The sequence below is a fragment of the Hemicordylus capensis genome, chromosome 3 (assembly GCF_027244095.1).
Source record: "Hemicordylus capensis ecotype Gifberg chromosome 3, rHemCap1.1.pri, whole genome shotgun sequence".
Classification (NCBI taxonomy): domain Eukaryota; kingdom Metazoa; phylum Chordata; class Lepidosauria; order Squamata; family Cordylidae; genus Hemicordylus; species Hemicordylus capensis.
Window position 1 is genome coordinate 296,797,488 of NC_069659.1, and position 21,298 is coordinate 296,818,785.

General features: G+C 44.3%; 1 protein-coding gene across 7 annotated transcripts in view; it reads right to left on the reverse strand.

Moving 5' to 3' along the window:
• Positions 1-21,298, reverse strand: part of EPHB1 (EPH receptor B1) — a 482,626-nt gene that overhangs the window by 312,335 nt on the left and 148,993 nt on the right. The window lies entirely within an intron of this gene.

The window sequence follows — 21,298 nt, forward strand, 5'->3', positions numbered from 1 at the left end:
ACGCCCGGACGTGCAGCTGCCTCCTAAGGCAGCGTGGTGATCAGAACCCGCATAATGCACCATGCAAGTACATGGTGCATTATGGGGATCCCCCCTCCCTGAAGCCAGCTGGGAGCCCCACAGTCTGCAAACCCGAAGACAGTTACAAAAACGGGGTTAAGAGACTGCTGGGTGGCTTGGTGGGTTTGCCACCGAGACAGCTCTGGGATCAGGCCCGAACCAAGCAGTTCTCACGGGTGGGCAGGACCAGGCTTGGCTTTGTGAGCCCAGTTTTGCCCTTGAGAACAGCCTCAAAGTCTAACAAACCACAAGGCTTATCTTTGGTATTCACACTCAGAATCCACAGCAAGGGTATGCATGAGGTAGGGGTTCACTCTGAAACAATCCTCTAGAAAAGTCCAAAGAAGGACTGGGTATTTAAAGGAGAATAAAAGTGTGGCACACGGGCAGCAATGTGGGCAATCAAGATCCTCAGAATGAGCCATACAGAGTTCATCTGCAATTTTTCCAAGATCTGTGCGTAGACTAGAGATGGCAGGATCCAAATTAAATTGAATCAAGAAAGGAGAGAACAAGAAAAAGAGACATCAAGTGCAGGCTACTCACTTCAAGGAACTAGAGGAGGAGATGCTATGTGATAATAGCTGGAGGTGGGAGGAGAAGTCCTTTTGAGGATAAGAGAGACAGTGGCATATTTGAAGTCTGAAGGGAAGGGAAGGTGAGCAAGTAATGATGTGCAACAGAGAAGAAGGGACAGAAGCCAGGATAGCTGCTGGAAGGCAAAGGGGATAGATCAAAGCAAGGGTGATGTCACTGTTGATCTGCAGACAGGCAGAGTCACAAAATATCACCACTTCTCAGGCAAAATCCCAGTCTGGGCAGGAAGATTTTATAGCCCTTCCTGTTAGGAAGAACAAATGGCCAGCCTGGGTGCGTAGAGTCATTTCAGTACCTGGGAGGTCTGCAATGCCCAGAGAGAGGCTTCAACCTGTGGCCCTGGAGGCTCACCACATGGTGCACCTATATAGAGAGCTGGTGCCTCCAAGCTCCAGAAGGACCCGGCCAGTGTTTCCCCCTCCCCTGGACCTAATCCTGTACCTAACAGCACGTGAACACTGGAAAATTTAGCAGGTCCTGCTCTTTCTAGTACAGAGATAACGAGAGGGAGAAAGGTTTGTTAGCTTAAATTCTTGATTTCAAGCTTTAAAACACAAGCAGGGCAGATTAAAAAGTTGGCAACTCTAGTTGGTAATGAATAGCTGGGAATAAATTTCATTGAGGTACGACAATATGAAGGTAGAAATGAAAGAGGTAAATGCAGAAGGACAGGTAAGTTGATCTAGGACAGGGGTGTATAACTCCAATGCCCTGGTGGGCCAGAACCAACCACATGACTTAGTGTGCTGGGGCTGAGGTCCATTTTCAGTGCACTATTACATTAAAATGAGATGGTTTAGATCTGCCTGTTCTGGAGGGAGTTATGCTTCACCAAAAAGAACAAGTACATAGCTTGGGAGTGCTCCTGGATCGCCCTCCCACAATATTAACCTTTCCCCAAAACCCCTATAGGATCCAATGGCTTGCCCATTTCTTTTGCGGGTTGGGTGGTAGGTAGCACCCATTAGGCCCTACCATCCAACTCACTTTGGTATCCCTAGGAGCTACCCATGGAGAACAATGGGGTGTTTTGAGTTTTCTCATTTTTGTCTATGGCCGGAACAAGCTGCTCGTGCATGCACACATGTTTTGCATTGCAATTTGCAATGCATTTTGCAACTCTACCTTGAAAAACACTGTAGAAACATGCAGTAAAAGGGAATCTGTCCCTCTCAACACAGAACACACAGTTCAAACGAAGTCCAAAAATGGCTAAAAAAAGATCACTGACCCAGAATCCACTGCCAGACACACTGCCTGAGCTGCAGTGACATCATTGGCACAAGTTGCTCTCTCTCACACAATCATGACTCTTTACTTCCTAGCATTGTAACAACTGCCACAGCAGCACCCTCAGCAGCAAGCATAGCCATAAGCGCTACTAGAGAATCTTTAGCCACATTTTGACAGAGTACGCCTTCCAATGCAGATCGTAAAGAAGAACAGAGCAGTGAGTGAGGCACAAGATAGTCTCAAGGCCAGACATGGAGCTCAACACATCAATTACCAAGAAATATGAGAGAGAGAGAGAGAGAGAGAGAGAGAGAGAGAGAGAGAGAGAGAGAGAGAGAGAGAGAGAGAGAGAGAAAGAGCTGCCAGTGTCCATTTCTCACCACAACACCAGGGGCGGAGCCATCATTGCACGGGGGGGGGGGGGTGTCAAAGAACCTGGGCCGCTGCGCTGGGCTGAAAACCTGGGTAGCTTTCCCTCCTACCTTGCTTCCACACAATCACTTCTACCCAGGTTTTCCTCTTACCTTGCTTCCACACTACTGAAAATTGGGAACACACAGAACTCCAAAACCCAGGTAGAACACAGTTTTTGATTGTGTGAATGTGTGAATGTCCTCAGTGTTTTGTTCTGAGCTCAAAACAGGCTCTTTATTTAAAGGGCATTTTGTTTCAAGCTTGAAACACTCAAAACAGTCCATTTCCAGTTGAAACATTTCAACACTGAAACGTTTTACACATCCCTAGCTAGTAACCTCCAGACTTGACTACTGTAATACACTCTATGTGGGGCTGCCTTTGTATATAGTCCGGAAACTACAGCTGGTCCAGAATGCAGCAGCCAGACTGGTCTCTGGGACAACCCGAAGGGAACATATAACACTGATTTTAAAAGAACTGCATTGGCTGCTGATAGCAAAATACAAAGTGCTGGTTATTACCTATAAAGCCCTTAACAGCTTGAGTCCAGGGTACTTAAAAGACTGCCTCCTTTGTCATGAACCCTGCTGCCTATTACGGTAAGATAATCTGAGGAGGTCTGTTACCGTTACCACCAGCTTGTTTGGTGGCAACACAAGACCAGGCCTTCTCTGTGGCTTTGGAATATGCTCCCTGTCAAAATAAGAGCTTCTCTGACTGCTTTTAAAAAGATCAAGACTCACGTTTTCTTAGGCTTTTAATTAAAATTAATGTTACACTGTTTAATTGTTTTTATTCTGTGCAAAAGTTTGAATTGCTTTATATTGTATTTTGGATTATGTGACTATGTACACCGCCTAGAGATACATGTATCAGGCAGTACATAACTATGACTGATAAATAAATAAATAAAATTAACAATATTAATGAATTTACTCTTGGTGAAAGTGAATGTTCATTTGCAGAAGCCAGCTGATTCTATTTTTTATGTTCAAAACTGGCAATTTAATTGAACAATGCAGGGCGAATTGATGTTATAAATATGTGTCATTTTTATTCCATAATATGATACCTACTTATCATTGTATTTTGAAGGGAAAAAGTCTAATAAAGTTTTAATTTTTTTAAAAAAAAAAACCAATATTAATGAAAGCAAATATTAACTACTTGTCAGTCTCCGCCCCTCCCATCAAGGGACCCACAATTTTAACTGATAGGGACTGGAAAAAAGGCCCTGTCCCTGCTAAGTCTGTAGGGTCCCTGGAGTGCATGCCAGCCCAAAATAAATGCCAAGTCCTCTCCTCTAAATTTCTGTGGCTTTCAGGATGCAATCCTATTAATGCATACTTTGGAATAAGCCTTACTGGGTAAGCTGTGGGACATATTTCTTATGCATAATGCATTATGCCATCTTATGCATAAGTACTCGTATGCATAAGATGGCATTGTAAGGAAATTTCCAGAGAGAACAGAGGATGCCCCAAACCTTGGAGAAGAGGAAACAAGCTAAGACAATGGCTCCTGCTGTTGCTGCAGGATATTTCTACCTGTGGGCCTGCAAAAAAGTCCCTGTGGGCCAAATCAGGCCCCCGGGTCCTATGTTGTGCAGACCTGGTCTAGGACGAAGTATCAGTTGAATATTATTAAGTGGCTCTTAAAAGCAGTATGATACTGAAGCAAGAGAATTGAGTGAAAGGGGGAAAGGAGATTTTAAGAAAGGAATTAGAACTAGAGAAAATAAATACTGAGGTTGCAGAATTGTAACATTATGAGTACTCAAAAAAGAGAGGAGAAAGTAGTTAGAAAGGATTGATTTTACGTGTTTATATAAGAAATTATATTCTGCCTTTCCACACAAGTGTTCAAGAAAGAACCAGAGTTAAGAGCAAGGCTGTTTTTCATAACAATCCCCAAACTTTACAGTGATGGAAGAGTTGAAAGTGCACATCCAGAGCCCAAGTACATACCAGATGTGTGCCAATATACATCCATCCCAACAAATTGGTACTGTGCTACAGATTGGCTGCACATCAGATGCATAACCAAGCCATACAATCTACTGCAGATGGGTGCAGGGCCGATGCATCAGAAGTGGCATTTGTGTTGGGTTTTGTTTGCATCACAGTTACATTCTGTCAGTATGTACTTCTCCCCTGGACTGCATCAGCACATCCAGAGGTGCAGACACAGCACAGATCTCCCTAGGAAAGTGGAAGCCGAACTGGGCAAAGGAACGCATTTCACTGATAACAGAGGTTTTTCATTTCCAAAGAAGCCATCTGCACAGCCCTGTAGACCTCAGCACTCCCTTGTCTCCTCCTTTCAGCCCCCACCCCGAAAGCACCAGCTCCTACCTGTGGCAAAATCCCAGAGCCATTCCAAACAGCTGCCTCTGCTGTTGACACTGTAACAGTGACAAATTCATTGTTCCGACAAGATCCCTTTAAATAATTCACAGGGAGCTGAGGATTAAGGCAGTGTTTTTCTCTGTCTCTGTTGAGATTTAAAACACTTCCAGCTGGGAGATTTAAAAAGACTATAATGGGCTGCCCCACCTCCTGGGCCCCCTCCCCCTCACTATCCCAGAAGCCAACTCAACAGCAACACACACAGCACATTTCAGAAGGGGGAAAGGAGGATGGGGAGGGGAGAAAGCTTGGCTGGTAACCATGGCAATATCCGCCCTGCTATTCAGCTGTCACTACTCCAAAGGTTTATACATGTCATTAGCTAAGTCCTCAAATAAATGCTGTCTATCATTCCTGTCTTTCGAAGATTGAGTAGGAACAAGCGAAGGAGGGGCTAGAAGAGGGTGTCCCAAACAGCATCTTGGCACCCAAACAAACACTAGTATTTGTATAGAGTATATATGTGTGTGTGTGTGTGTGTGTGTGTGTGTGTGTGTGTGTGTGTGTGTGTGTGTCTGTGGGTTCCCTGCAGAATTACCACTTAGCATGTATACAAATTTATTTATTTATTTGTCATATTTTTATACCGCCCATGTACATCTCTGTGCGGTATACAAAATTTAAAACAATATTTTAAAATCAGCACAGATTAAAATACAACACAATAAAAACAGTAGCATAAAACAGGAAAAAAAACCAGTAACATAAATCAAAACAAATTGTTAAAATTTAATTCTAATTAAAAGCCTGTGAGAACAGGTGAGTCTTGAGGGTCTTCCTGAAAACAAACAGAGAAGGAGAGGCTGTTATTTCAGCAGGGAGCATATTCCAAAGCCCTGAGGCAGCTACAGAGAAAGCCCGGTCATGGGTCGCCACCAAATGAGCCAGTGGCAACTGTAACTGGACCTCTCCAGAAGTTCATAGCAGGTGGCAGGGTTCATGACAAAGGAGGCACTCTCTTAAATACCCTGGGCCCAAGCCATTAAGTGCTTTATAGGTAATAAACAGTACTTTGTATTTCACCCAGAAACATATCAGCAGCCAGTACAGTTCCCTTAAAACTGGTGTTATGAGGTCCCTTCAAGTTGTCCCAGAGACCAATCTGGCTGCCACACTCTGTACCAATTGTAATTTCTGGACTACATACAAAGGCAGCCCCATGTAGAGCGCATTACAGTAGTCAAGCCTGAAGGTTACCAGCATATGTACCACTGTTTTAAGGTCATTTACCTCCAGAAATGGACATACCTGTTGTATCAGCTGAAGCTGATAAAAAGCGCGCCTGGCCACTGCCTCAACCTGAGAACTTTGGGTCCAGGAGCACTCCCAAACTACGTACCTGATCTTTCAGAGGGAGTGTAACCCCATCCAGAACAGGCATATCTAAACAATTTCTCGGGTCCCAACCCCCCACAGTCAGTACCTCCATCTTATTTGAATTCAGCTTCAGTTGTTATATCTCATCCAGTCCATTGCCGCCTCCAAGCAGGCATTTAGAGAAGATATGCCATTTCCTGATGAGGTTGACATGGAGAAATAGATCTGGGTGTCATCAGCACATGCAGGATGTGTAGGTTCCTTACTTGGCTGTGAATGGAATTTCTGATGGATTATCAACATTAGCCCTTAGGAAGCGCAACCAGGATTCAAAATATAGCAAATGTCTTGATAATTTTGCAAGTCTTCAGTTCTTCGAAATTCATCTCCCTGGATGAGAAATCCGTGCAACTCAAAACCTTACTACACTATCAATACAGCTGTAAAGATTGCTTTCTCAAAACCAAAGAGAGTGCAGTTAAAGGGTTAGCCACAAATGCTGAGCCCCATATGTTCCTGTGGAGCATGACATGAGAACCTGGAATTTCCAGGGACTTTTACACACAGCAGGCTTTACTGCGAACTCGAAGTTGTCCCCCAAAAAAGACACATATGGTGGATTTTTTTTTTACCCCAGATATAAATCAGGTTACACTCTAACATTCAGTGAAAAACCCACATAGTGTATGAACTGCTCCCCAATAACTCACATGGACTTTGGGGTAAATCTGGCAGGTATATGAGTGCACCCCCTCCATTCCAGAGCAGTTGCGAGTTAAAGGGCTTTAAAAGCACTGTGTGAAAAATGTCCAGGAAATCCCAGTCAAACCACTGTGCTTAAACTGCATTAAACTCTAATAGATAACTAGGATGATCCTAGTTATATATCTCAGGTAAATGTGGTTTAACTGCAACAGTTTGAGTGGGATTGGCCAGAAATTCCAAGTTCTCACATCACACCCCAGGGGAGCACATGGGATTTGGCCTTCGTGGTTAACTCTTTAACTGCACTCACTGTTGTTGTGATAACATGGCCAAAGTATAATAATTTCAGATCTGAAGGGCAACCAAGCATACTATGTTCTTCCCATATACGTGTGTGACTGCTGTACAAGAATCTCTTCTGTAGCACATAAATGTATTTGGAAGTGGTTGTGTTACAACTCTTATAACATGTGATAATGCTGTAAAACAGACACATACATTATTTTCAGATAACGTGTTTTTTCCTCTATGCATGTACACCCAGGTAGGAAAAATACCCATAAGGCATTTTGTAGAGCTGGTCCTGCGGAGAAAGTGGGCTTGACCCACTCTCCCTGCAGCAGGGGCATAACAAGGTTGGAGTGGGCCCAGAGACAAGATTTTAAAATGGGCCCCCCATCACTGAAGCTCAGCTCATGAAGTAAAGAAATCTTAAATGAGGCTGAATAGTGGTAACAAAAAGCATAGTAAAATATCTATCTATCTATCTCCTATGTGCCACAATAGAACATCATCCCAAATTATTTTTAGAAAGGTTTTGTAAATTGTGGACGATGCAAGTCATGTAATGGTACTAGAGAAAGACATGCTGTTCTGGTAGCTCCAGGTCTGAACACTCACATCAGTTTTAGAGGATCAATACAACTGAAGGAAGCCTGGGCGGGTGCGCAGCTGGGGGAGTCAGTCATGTGAATTGCCTCTGGGGGGGCCCCAAGACAGTGGGCCCCCAGACAACTGTCTCCCTTTGCCCTATTATAGTTACGTCCCTGCCCTGCAGACAATCATTCACCCCTCCAAACAAGCAGCGGCTTGACTCCAGCACTCCTGCACCCAGCTGCAGCTCACCTGGCAGCTCCAGGGGTCAAGTGAAGGGAAGCATCGCTGTGCAGCCCCCCCCCCCCCCGGAGCCCCAGTAATGCAGCACACGAGTGCACAGTGCATTCCTGGGATCTCCCCTCCGCTCTCCGTGAGTGTGCCTGCTGTGGCTACAAGCAACCGCAGCGGACACACAATCATTAAAATGGGGTTAACGGAGCACTCACTCCATTAACCTCATTTCAGGGGGAGAGTATTTAGGTGGGCTTGCCACTGTAGAGCCACCGGGCCTGGTGATTCTCACGAGCGAGCAAAACCAGGCCAAGAGAGTCAGCCCAGTTTTGCATGTGCGTGTGAACCACCAGGATAGGGCCCAGTCTCGGCGGCACCACAGCAGCAAACCCGATTGTGGAGCCTCTAAGGAGCAAGTGCTCTCCTAACCTCGTTTTCTGGATCTTGCCCCCCTGGTATGGAAAGCTGAGTTGCCCTCTGGTGTAAGAGTCTTTACCATAAAGATTGGGCAGATATGGCCTCTCACCACCATATCTACTTCCATTGGGACATGATGCCGCCAAAAAAATTATTAAACAACATATTGCGGATATGGAGAAGCAATCTGATTTAAGCTTTGTTACCATTAGAACTCTTTGAGGTGGCTTCTCAAACTACCCAAAGCCAACTGCGTACCTCACAAATCTGACCACTATTAATCAGAGGAGAGCTTTCTCACTGGTGCAGTTTAATGCATTTTGGATGGAAGAATTAAGAGAATTAAGAATTCAGGAACTGGCTATGTCCATGTGGTTCAGGCAAGATCGAGCATCTTACATGTTCTTTTATACTGTTTATATTATAGGAACGTCCACATTGCCTGGATTGAACCACTTCTAAAAATATATGCCAGGTCAACTGGAAGAATGTTACACTTCCTTCCTTCTGGCAGACCAGTATACAGCAATTACAGTTGGGGTAGCAAGATTTTGTGCCACAGCATGTAAACTGAGATAGGGACAGTGGATTAGTTGTAACTGAGACCTCTGTGTATATATGTTCTGATGCTCTATTACCCAGTCCTGATATTTTTATTTTATTTTATTTTTATTTTATTATTTATTTTATCTTTTGATTACTGGTCATTGACTGTAATAAAATGCATTCATTCATTCATTCTCTGGATCGTCTGACAGCCGTGGCTGCAAGCAACCATGGCTAGAAGACTTGGGGAGGAGGGGGATCCCCATAATGCACCACACACTTGCATGGTGTATTACTGGAGCTCCAGGGGTGGGGCGACATGTCCCAACACCCTGACCCTTGGAGCAACCAGCAACAGCCAGTGATCGTGTGAGCGGGCAACCTGCCCGCCCAGGGGCAAGGACCTGCTCGACTGTGGGTGAAGTAAGCTTTTTGAGACTTTCTCCTCTTGGCCCATCAGAGCCCTTTCTCTGCTCGTGAGAAAGGCCTCACTCTCTCATTTGTTAGTGGGTGCTCATCAGATCATGCTGCCAGGACAGCGGTGGTGGCATGCAAAAGCTCAGGTGATGCCAGCAAGCCAGACAGTAGCATTCCTAGCCTGTGTCAGGGGGAAGAGGGAAAATAAAAGGTGCACTCCAGTAAGTCAAAAAGGGAGAATGGGCTTTTGCCAAACCCTTCACTCCTACTTGTGCTCACTGCCTCATCCACTCTCATGAAAGGGAGACCCTTGGTTGTGAGGATAAAATGACACTGGGGGAAAACTAGTATGCTGCCCTGGTTCCTTGGAGAAAAGTTGGAATAAAAATGATCCTACATGGAGCATGCATTAAATTTTGGGTGAGTTCACATTGAATATGGTATAGGGATGTGCATGATATTTATTGGCGCCGGCGGGGGTAGGGCTTTAAGGGCGGGGGAGAGTGTACTCACACACACCCCCGCCGTGTTTCCCCCGCCGGCGCTCTCCGAATTTGAAGCCCCTCGGGGCGGCAGCGTTCCTCCTTGCCGCCCCGTTTACCCCCTCGACCGGAAGTGGCCGGAAGTTCCGAGCGCGCATGCGCCCGTCGTGCGCGTGCACGCACAGTGGGTGGGCGCGCATGCACGCATGCACGGTGGGTGGGCGCGCATGCACGCATGCACGGTGGGTGGGCACGCGCACGCACACACAACGCGCGCATGCGCGCTCTGAACTTCCGGCCACTTCCGGCCGATGGGGCAAACGGGGCGGCAAGGAGTAACGCGGGGGGGGGGTGAGTACACTCTCCCCTGCCCTTAAAGCCCTACCCCTGCTGGCGCCGAATCACCAAATCTGCCCCGACACCCGAAACGTTTCGGCGGCCTTTTCAATGGCCACCGAAACGTTTCGGGCACAAGCCTAATATGGTACCTAAGGTTCGCATAAGCTCCTGCTGCGCCCAGGAGAGCTTGTTCTCCCTCCCATCCCTATGTGCATGTTTACTGCATTTGTAGGTTATGATATGCCAAAACCAGTTGCGAAATATGAACCCACTAATCTCAGAAAATTCTGACTTATTTGCTGCAGAGAACCTGGCATTTGTAACTGAGATCTAAAGTCAGTGATAGATTCCCTGGGAGAAGTAGATCAGAATATGCTAAGATTGATGGGTTTATGCGTCACAAGCGACCTACACAGGAAGCTGACATATACCAAGTCAGACCATTGGTCCATCTAGCTCAGTATTGTCTACACAGACTGGCAGTGGCTTCTCCAAGGTCGCTGGCAGGAGTCTCTCTCAGCCATTTCTGGAGATGCCAGGGAGGGAACTTGGAACCTTCTGCATGCAAACAGGCAGGTGCTCTCCCAGAGCAGCTCCTAAGGAGAATATCTCACAGTGTTCACACATGTAGTCTCCGATTCATATGCAAACAGGGCAGACCCTGCTTAGCAAAGGAGACGATTCATATTTGCTACCACAACACCAGCTCTCCTCCCACAGACCAGCTCTCCTTCCATGCACCTCGGCACATCATGATGTGTAGAGGTACATGGAAGGAGAGCTGGTCTATGGGAGGAGAGCTGGTCTGTGGTAAAGGTAAAGTTGCGCCATCGAGTCAGTGTTGACTCCTGGCGCCCACAGAGCCCTGTGGTTTTCTTTGGTAGAATACAGGAGGGGCTTACCATTGACATCTCCCACGCAGTATGAGATGATGCCTTTCTGCATCTTCCTATATCGCTGTAGCAAGCATGAATTGTCTATAGCCTTTGTGATATAGACATGCATGCAGATTGGAAGGGGGAGTGTATGCTCCCGGGGCTGTGGGAGCTCATACGAACCTCAGGTGCCACATTGAGGGTTCTTTCTTTCCCTTTATAAAGCTGTTCTCTAGTTCAGTGGTCTGCATGCTGGGAGTGGGGTTTGAAAGGCATAGGTTTGGATAATGTGATCAGCACAGGACTCCCTGAGAAGAGTTTGGGTCTCAGTTCCCCATCTGTAAAATGGAACCAGCTGATCCCAGATGGTTGTTGTTAAAATAAACAAGATACATGTGCACTAGGCACATTAAAATGCTATACTGTATAAAGAACAGTAATTAACCCACATTTTCTTTTCAGTACTAACATATAGCAATAGCAATAGCACTTACATTTATATACCACTTTATAGCCGGAGCTCTCTAAGCGGTTTACAATGATTTAGCATATTGCCCCCAACATTCTGGGTACTCATTTTACCGACCTCGGAAGGATGGAAGGCTGAGTCAACCTTGAGCCCCTGGTCAGGACCGAACTTGTAACCTTCTGGTTACAGGGTGGCAGTTTTACCACTGCACCACCAGGAGCTCTGGTGCTGGGGCTCCCTCCCACCAGGGAGGCTAAGACCAAAAAGCTACAGATGGCAGGTGAAATATTCATATGAAACAACTTGTGGAAATGACAGAAATGTGTGTCACTGAGCAAGTTAAGAGCACTACAGGCTGGCATGCAGAGAATTCCTTACACCAGTCATCTCTCACAAATGCAAGCATCTAATCCTTTATTAGAATAAATCAAGAAAGTCCTGATGCCATTAGCTTACACCAGTTGAGAATCTAACTCTTCACAGCTGCTTTTTCTTTAGCAGGTGGTCATCCCGATCTGACTGGCTTTTATTATTTTTTTAAGAGAATAATTATTTCTTAAGGCTAGGCGTTACTGATGTGTTTCACTTTAAGGACACAGATGTTAATTCCTATTACAGTCTCAGTAGGCTGCATTAGGTTTGTTCAAATCAGAATGGCCAATGGTCCCTACAATCTTTCAGTAGAGAGAGACCAGAGATATATATTACCACATAAAGCAGGCACTCATCAGCCACAATGCAGCTGTAAATGTGTTACAACCTATGGAAAACTAATCCCCATGCCCTAGCTGTGAATTAAGTGCTGCAGCCAATCCCATTTACACATGCACCAGTATTGCAAGAAGCAGTTAGGAAAGAGCTCTTAATAGCCCTCTCCAGCAACCCTAGGTAAGGAGCACAAGCATGCAAAGCAGCCAGCCAGTTAATGTACTTTCACATGCCACAAATTCATCTCCGGAATGATTCAACTTCAAAACCTTGAGGGCCAGTTTTGTGGTCCATGAATTTATTATTCTTGGATGTCAGACAATGTTGGGTGGTGGGAAAGAGGTAAAATTCCACACCTACTCTTTACTGAATCACAGAGCTAGACAGCTGGGGTCCTCATATTAAGCATTCCCAGATCCGACATTCTGATGTAGAACAAAATGGTAATTTTTGGAACAGAAATTGCCTTGGATGCCCTGACTGACAACTTACATTGGGAGATAGAAGGGGAAGTGTGCCCTTTACACTCCCGGACCTCTTGATGGCTTTCAGTACCAATGATCCCGTATCCTTCTGGATGACATCTCTGGTGTAGGGGTAGGATGCTTCATGCTCTGGTAATTCTGCTCCTACCTGACAGGTAGGTTCTAGAAGGTAGTGCTGATGGTAATTGGCGCCCTGGGTACAGTTCCAAAAGACCTTGAAGAGCACCTCAACACCATAGGGGTCACAGAAATCACCATCAGCCAATTACAAAAAGCAGCTTTACTGGGAACAGCCTATATTCTGCGATGATATCTATAACAATTGACAATAAATTCAGCCATCCCAGGTCCTTGGGAAGGACTAGATGTCTGGATAAAACAAAACAGTCTGTTGTAAAAAGATCGCACAGACTGACTACAAACAAAGGCATGACAAGGTAGCAGGGATGATACACTGGAACATCTGCAAAAAATACAAGCTACCTGTAGCCAAAAATTGGTGGGACCATAAAATTGGAAAAGTGGTAGAAAATGAAGATGTAAAAATATTATGGGACTTCCGACTACAAACAGACAAACATCTGCCGCACAATACACCAGATATAACTGTAGTCGAGAAGGAAGAAAAACAAGTTAAAATAATCGACATAGCAATACCAGGGGATAGCAGAATAGAAGAAAAAGAAATAGAAAAAATCACCAAATACAAAGATCTACAAATGGAAATTAAAAGGCTGTGGCAGAAAAAGACCAAAATAATCCCAGTGGTAATTGGTGCCCTGGGTGCAGTTCCAAAAGACCTTGAAGATCACCTCAACACCATAGGGGCCACAGAAATCACCATCAGCCAATTACAAAAAGCAGCTTTACTGGGAACAGCTTATATTCTGCGACGGTATCTATAACAACTGACAATAAAATTCTGGCATCCCAGGTCCTTGGGAAGGACTCGATGGCTGGATAAAACAAACCAGTCAATAACACCTGTCTGACTGTGTAAACAAGAAATAATAATAATAATATCTGTTTGCCATCCAGTTGTCTACAGATTTTTGAGGGTAGTTCGTTAGTTCTTTTATTGCAGCCGTAAGCCAAACAGAAGCAAAAGTGATAATAACACAACCATTCAGAATTACAGTAAATAGAGTAAATATAACAATACATATAAAACTAAAACTGCCATAAAATCAAACCTATAAAAGACTGTGACCATTTATTTATGGGGCAATGAGACAGACATCCTGCCACGATTTTTGAGGCAATTTCTCTCTCTTTGAGATAGCAACAAGAAACTCTAAATGGGCAAAGAGTGACCTTTTTAACATGGTGATTCTCTTTATTTAGCACGGGGAGAGTAACTGGCCCTATCCAGCACAGTATTTTCAGTTATTGTTGCTGGTGTCTTTTTGGTGTCTATGTTTGGTGTCTATGTTTCTTTTGAAATTGTGAGCCCTTTGGGGACAGGGAGCCATCTTATTTATTATTTCTCTATGTTAACCACTTTGGAAACTTTTGTTGAAAAGCAGTATATAAATAGTTGTTGTTATGTTAGTTCACCAGAAGAATGGCACACAGGAGGAGACAGAGAGTTCACTTAAACTGACATTGATTCTGGGTCTCTGTGAAACATCTAAGAAGGGGAGTAGGCAGCAGAGAAGCAACAGGCAGCAAACACCCACTGCTTTTCTCCTGCATTCCCCTCCCCTGCAATTTTTCTCTCATTGAAACTCTCAAGCACATGTTTGCTGTACTGGGAGGAAAGTGGCTAGTAAAAGGAGTGCAAAGGAGAAGACTGGACCGATGTCCTTTCCCAACCCACCCCCCTTGTGTGTGCGGAATGAGTTTTGTTCTGGATGGCAGTATCAAGGCAGTGTGTGTGCACGTGCATTCAGAGAGGGGCCCTCCTGATTCAACCTGAGTGGGATTTAAGATTAACTGAGAGGACATCAAAAAACTTGTGCGAGTGTGCATGTGCGCATACCTTAGAGGGAACACTGGACTGGACAGGGAAAGTATCAAGAACTCCTCTCTTCCCACCAGTGTTCCCTCTAAAAGAGAAGCTATTCCCATGATTGGTAGAAAGTGGGCTAAGGAAGCCTAGCCCACTTTTTACTGATCGTGGGAACCACCGGGCAAGCCTGGTGGTTCCCAGGCAGACAGCCTGCCTAATTCACCTCCCCTTAAATGAGGTGAATGGAGCAAGCACTCCATTAACCTCATTTTATTGCTCATGTGCCTCCGCTTCATGTGGTGACACATGAGTAGACCTTCCCCAGGGTCTACTCCTGGGACTTCTAGTGGCTGGGTGGACCCCAATCCCCTCAGCCTCCACTGGCTCTGTGATGGAGCCAGTAGTTGTGTGGGCAGCCAATTTGGCTGCTCAGGGCTCCGGGCATGATCGTCTGTGGGGAGAGCGGGGTAGGCCACTCTCCCCATAGACCTCACCAAGGCGCTTCACAGTAATCGTGCAAAGTGCCTCAGAGATTCCCAGATGTTGTTTACATCTCCCATAATTCCCAGCCAAAGGCCATTGCAGCTGGGGATGCTGGGAGTTGTAGAGAACAACATCTGGGAATCACTGTTAGAGGGAACACTGCTTCCCACTTCTCCCCTTCAAACGTCTCCCTGCCATTTAGAAGTTTCAAGTTCCCAGAGCCAGGCCTCGCATATTCAATTTGATCCTTTAAATAGGTAGAACTAAAACATACAGAGCACCATGATCAAGTCTGCCAACATTTAGGATATTATCAGAAGCCCTGAACTCAAAGAAGTGTGCATTGCATGGGAAGATGTTTAGTTGCACTATATACAGTACATGGATGGCACTATATAAATAATAATAATGCATTTGTTTAAAAGGGGCAGTGGTGGGATGTCCCTTGCTTTTATGACTCTGAAGAAAAGTTAAAAGACTTGCCGCAATGTTCAGGTTCAAACATGTTTGCTTAAAGCACACCTTAACACGCTTCAATGGATTTGAAGGCCTATTGATTTAAGAACAAAGCTACACAAAAGACTTATTCAAAGTCACAAGAGATTATTGAAAACACCCATTCATATATAAAGATCTATTAAATATCATGTTGCAAACTGCAATATAAACTGACAATTGTGTTTGTATTTGCTTGTAAACTGATAAATGTGTATTTTGTTGCTCCTGCATCAATAGAGCTACAGGCAAATTATCCATAACAGATTTGGTGTTTCTCCCCCTACAGAACAATGCTCAATACTGTACTGTATTTAATAGATATTATGGGATGTTTTAAATAATATGTTCTAGCTTTGAATAAGCCTACTTTCTATAACTTTGTACTCCAACTATTTGGTGCAGTGTAGAGGGTTTATTTTGTTAGGGTTTTTTTCCAATTAAATAGATTTTGTTGTGCAAGCCATTGATTTAGAAAAGCAATGCTTAATGCATAATCTCACTTCTTTTTCTGTACAAAGTACAACACCAAAGTCTCTCAGTTATGCAGACTTAGGCTTTCCTTACGGTACTTAGATATGCAGTCTGAATAAGACTCATTTCTCACTTCAAACGAGGTGAGAGCCATTTCCCATGTTATGAGAAATGAATGACTGATGATTTTCTGCTCTTTTCCCCTCAAAAACTGCAGCCAGACCAGGCTTCTCTGCAGTGTGTAGCATGAGTGCAGTGGGGCTTTCAGCTTCCTTCCCACCATGGTCCTAATCACTCTCTCACCCCACAACTGTTTTTTAATGCTAGGGAAAAAGAGCTCCCATTAGTGCAAACAGAAGCGGCCACACTACCCCATGATAACACTACAGTGAGGAGCATATGGTTTTTAAAAAGAAAAAGCAAAAACAGCGAAAGCAAGGAGGCATAGTGGAAATCGGAGTGGGAGCACCTTGTAACAAGTAAAATCTACTCTTTATCAATAAGAACCAAAATGAATGGCCGCAAATAGGGTTTCCCAAACCAGAAACTCATTCATTGCCATTTGCTCCATGGGGCATTAATTTTGGAACAAATGGAAATGCAATTGTATTAATTCCCATATGTTCCAATAGTGAATGCAAATGCCTCTTGCCAACAGTGGGGAAGCCCAGTTCCTGTGTAGCCTGAATGGAAGGATCCAGCTCCTGCAGGCTCAATAGGTTGGCTATTCCTACTCTAATATACTCTAAAAACAAATAATGATGACTGACATACTGTGCAACATTACACATGTGGCAGAACATAACGTATGTGCAGTTGTGCAAATGTAAAATTTGCACAAATAGAGGTTGTGCATAATGCAATTCTTTATTTTGTGTGTGTGTGTGTATATACACACACACACACACACACACACTTTAAAATGTTTTTATTTTCTTAGGACTACTGTATACATGTTAAAGGCAGACCAGGCAAGAACTTTCACACAGCTACCCGGAGATTGCTTGCACACAAATTACTGAGTGTTTCTGACCCACAAGAATGGTGTAGGACACCAAACATGGGTGCCTGCCCTTTGTTTCATACTAATTAAACATCTGTGTGAGTGATAGTATTCTCCCAACTCCCTTGAGATGGGAAAGGAAGAGCTGGGAGCAGGGAATTCATAGGAAAAGGTGACAGGAAGTTGTGATAACTGCTAGTAGTTGTATATAGAACTGTATATAGCAACTTCTAGGAGTTGACAGAAACCACTGCTTCTAGGTACTGACAAAAAATGTTGGTCAGCTTCCTGCAACTGTTTACATAAGCAGAAAATCAGTTGGGAGGAAGAGCCAAGAAGTGTTGGCACAGGATACCCTGCTTCTTATTCTAGATGGGGCACCTTGGTAGCCACCTTCCATAACATTAATAGCATCAACTTTCACTTGCGTGCATACAATAATGCTTTTCATTTGGTGATTACTCTCGTGTTTGTTTGTTTTTAAATGGACAATGAATAGCTGGCAGGGAAAGGCTTTTGAAGAAGCTCCAGAGTGCAAGGAAGTGGAAAGTTTTTAAAGGACCATTTCTTGTGTTGTGTTTATGCAACAGGCAAGTATTCTCTGCATTCCTCTATGTGCTTAACATTGTCTTAACATACATGCATCTTGTCCAAGAAAAACATGAGGAAAATGAGATTCCAATAGTGGCTTGGTGCTGCTATCATCAACTTTGGGTGTACCTTCATCTCATTACTCTTTTCAACATAAGAAGCAGTTTTTAATACATATAGAATGTGAAACAAGAAATGAGAAATGGAGCAGACAGATACTCTAGTGCAGTTTCTGTGGAGGAAAACACAAATTTTCATATCCTGCCAGTGGATGTTTCCAGCAAAATAGACGAATTTTCTATTCTAATCTAGCATGCACCATGCATAGTTCTCCACAAGAATAGTTCCAAAGCACTCCTGTGGAGGAATCACATCCAAACTCGCTCGATGGGATGAAGTGCTGCAGCAAAATGAATGATTGCTGGAGCAACAATCATCAGCGACATCCTTCTAGGTGCTACCAAATTATATAAAGAAAGGGAAACCCTATGAAAAGGTCAATAAGCAAGAACTATTCATAGTCTTTAGTTTTTGCATTTATCAGTCCTTATATCTTAATTGCTTTGATGCAATTAAGATCGGTCTCTCTGGCCTTTTCATTGCCTGACAAAACAATAATCTCTGGTACAGCATCTTTCGCTAGCTAGCCCTCTATCACCTGTTTAAACCTACCTATTAAGCCAGCAACCATCTTTCTAACTGATCTTTTTCTCGTACACCTGTCCCTGTCTTTGTTGATCACTTTCTCTGTCAGGGGAATAAGAGTCAAGTTATTTTATGCTCCCATTCCTCAAATACTTCTATTGTACAAAGATGTTTTAAGTGCCTGAAGGTGGTTTGTTCCTCATTACTTCATAGAAGTGACATTAATAGCCAGAGAAAAGCACTGCTGAGTGCAATTATGTATGGTGTTCAGGTATGAAAGCTGCTTTGAGCCTGTTAATGTCTCCTAATTATAATCCTTTGGGGAGAGTGCAAGAGAGACAAAGAGGGAAGAGGGAGTGCTAAACATTGACTTATACATGCTCAGGTCACCTAGAGGGTGGTAATGGCCAGTCAGGGAAGAAGGGGCAGGTTTTGGTTCTTTCCTTTTGAGGAGTGTCAGCCTAGCTCCAAGGAACACATATTTCTGTGAAACCGATACTGACGTATTGAGCCAACTGATACTGTGGTAGCTGCTACCAATCTATCACACCAAAGGCACATGGCAAACCATAGAAGAGCATGAATTCTCTCCACTTGGACAGCTACAGAATAAAGCAAGCTGTCAGTCAGGGCAAACTTCCCAGAACAAAAGACCTAGGAAAAACAGCAGCCTTTGGTTTGGAAACAGACTTTCATATTGACAATACCAGACAAACATGTATCCCTAAATGTACAAAGACACACACCGGACTTCTGAGAGTATGTTGCTGAAACCACAAATGCACAGAGATTTCTGCCCAGAATTTTGAGCCCCAAGACAAGAATCTGCATCAGAGGGCCAAAAAAAATTAACACGTTCCTAGAATGGACACTCAAGAGAGCAGCACCATTTTGGAGCACGGTGCATATAAGATGCAATCACCTATAGCAGAGTCAGGAATTAGGTAGCTTGGGAGCTACTGGTATCTGAAGTAGCTCTCCAGGCATTTGGCTTTACTCCTCTGTCCCTTCCCTTTTAGCCAATGCTGCAAATCTGATTGACTGGCTGAGTGGGTGGGCTATGTGTGTGTGCACGTGCACACATGCGCTCAGGACTGATTCTACTTTCTCTTCCATTTGTTTCCAGTTTCTGCCCCCACAAAGCAGCTCCTCTTGTGGCCCTCCTGTCATGCAACAAAATTCTCATGAAATTCAGGGGGTTTGATGTCAAAATGCCTTATTCTGTCAATGCACATTTTTGTACAAGATACCATTTTGTGACTGCCTCCGCTTTGCCAAGCCTCCATTTTGTAATTGGCTGGCTCCACCTCCCCAAGCTGCTATTCTACAATGGTAGCTTCCAAAGCTCTGGCAAAAATTGGTGGTGGGGAGGTAGTTTCCAGAAGCCTCACATCTGCTGACTCCTGACCTACAGAATGACCACTACGAGAATACTGTATTTAAAATGCACCTACCATCCCACACCTCCAGTACTAACACTGCTACCACAGCTGGCTTTTATTGAACAACAAAAGTGTTAGATTAGTCAATAGAAGGGTTAGATGAGATCCTTACATCACTTCAGCAGCAACACTGACCAGTACTATATAAGACTGTGAGCCCTTTGGGGGCAGGCTGCCATCTTATTTATTATTTATTTTTCTTGTAATCCACTTTGGCAATGTTCTTTGAAAAAAAAAAGTGTGGTAGTATCTGCACCATGTTATTTCAATAGACCCCTTTCCCTTTTGCTGTAAAGTGGCACCTTCAGTCTTAAAGTGGCACAGCCCAGAAGGTTCAGCTTAAAGTGGTGCAGTGACACAGCTTCAGCTTAAAGTGGCACAAAGGGCACTCTTCCTTCCCTTCTGGCCACCACTCCGCTGCAACATTCCACCTCAGTAGATGCTTCCAACATGCTCCTCAAGGGGTACAGTCACATGCAGGACTTTACCATGAGTTCACACACCTCCTTAGCTAGAGAAGCTCTATATCTGTGCACAAAACTCTCAGGTTGCCTGGGTTTGTAAGAAGCTTTATTTCCTCTCTGTTCACTCACCTGACTTTCTCCACTTCCCATCTTCCCCATTCCCCTGTCAACTTTGTCCCACTGTTGCTATCTTTTTTGTATCCTCCCATATTCTCCATTACAAACACGACTCCCCTTTCCCCAATTCTCCCTATTCCATTCCTCTTCCTACCCTGTTACTTCCAGATACATGCACAGGTCCTCTCTCAAGTTCTAAATAAGAGTTTCCTTACTCCGCAATATGTGTGAAGGAATTCCCTCAGCACCCAAGCTGTAATGCGAGCTACAAATGAGCATGTGATATTTCCTGCTGAAGCATATTTGTCAGCCTGGTTAATACACAGGCAGAGTCTGACTCACTGCCGCGTAACAAGATTTGGAGTATAAACACATAAGGTGGCACAGACAAGAAGTTTAAATTATCTCCCAAGCAGCCGCTTGCATAGGCCAACCTCTTCCCAGTTACATACTATGTGTCACCAAAAAGGTGGGACCCGGAGGGGTGGGGGTGGCTGCTGCCATCTGAATGCAAGTAGGCAAAAGAGCCACGCAAGGAGGAATGAATACATAAAAAGAACTCACTTCCCACATCAGGGAAATATCATTGTGTTGGAGTTGACTTGATAGCACAACAGGCAGTGCCCAATCTGCCTCCACTCTGTCAAGAGGTAGGTTGGAAAGAGGGTGGCACACCTGCCCCACCAGAGTCACTTTTGGGAAATGGCCGTGTGTAACCGAAATGGCTGGCAAAGTGAGGCTGTAATTCATTGCTTGCCAAATCAAACTGCTGTGCCTAGCCAGGGAATCTGTGGCAGGAGTTATTTATTATTGCCTGGGAATTCACAGAGCAAGTGGGCTTGATTTTAATTCTCAACTTTTTCAACAAGGAAAAGTGACATTTAGACTCCTAATGACTGTGAGTAGTGAGTCAAGGTTTCCGTCATCTCTGTCATTTGGAGTGTTTCAATATTATCACCAACCTCCAGCTTTAAATTAAAAAAAAAAAATCATGAGCCACCAAAATCATAAGGTTGCTTTCTTAAAGTCATCACTCACTGAAAAACGCCCC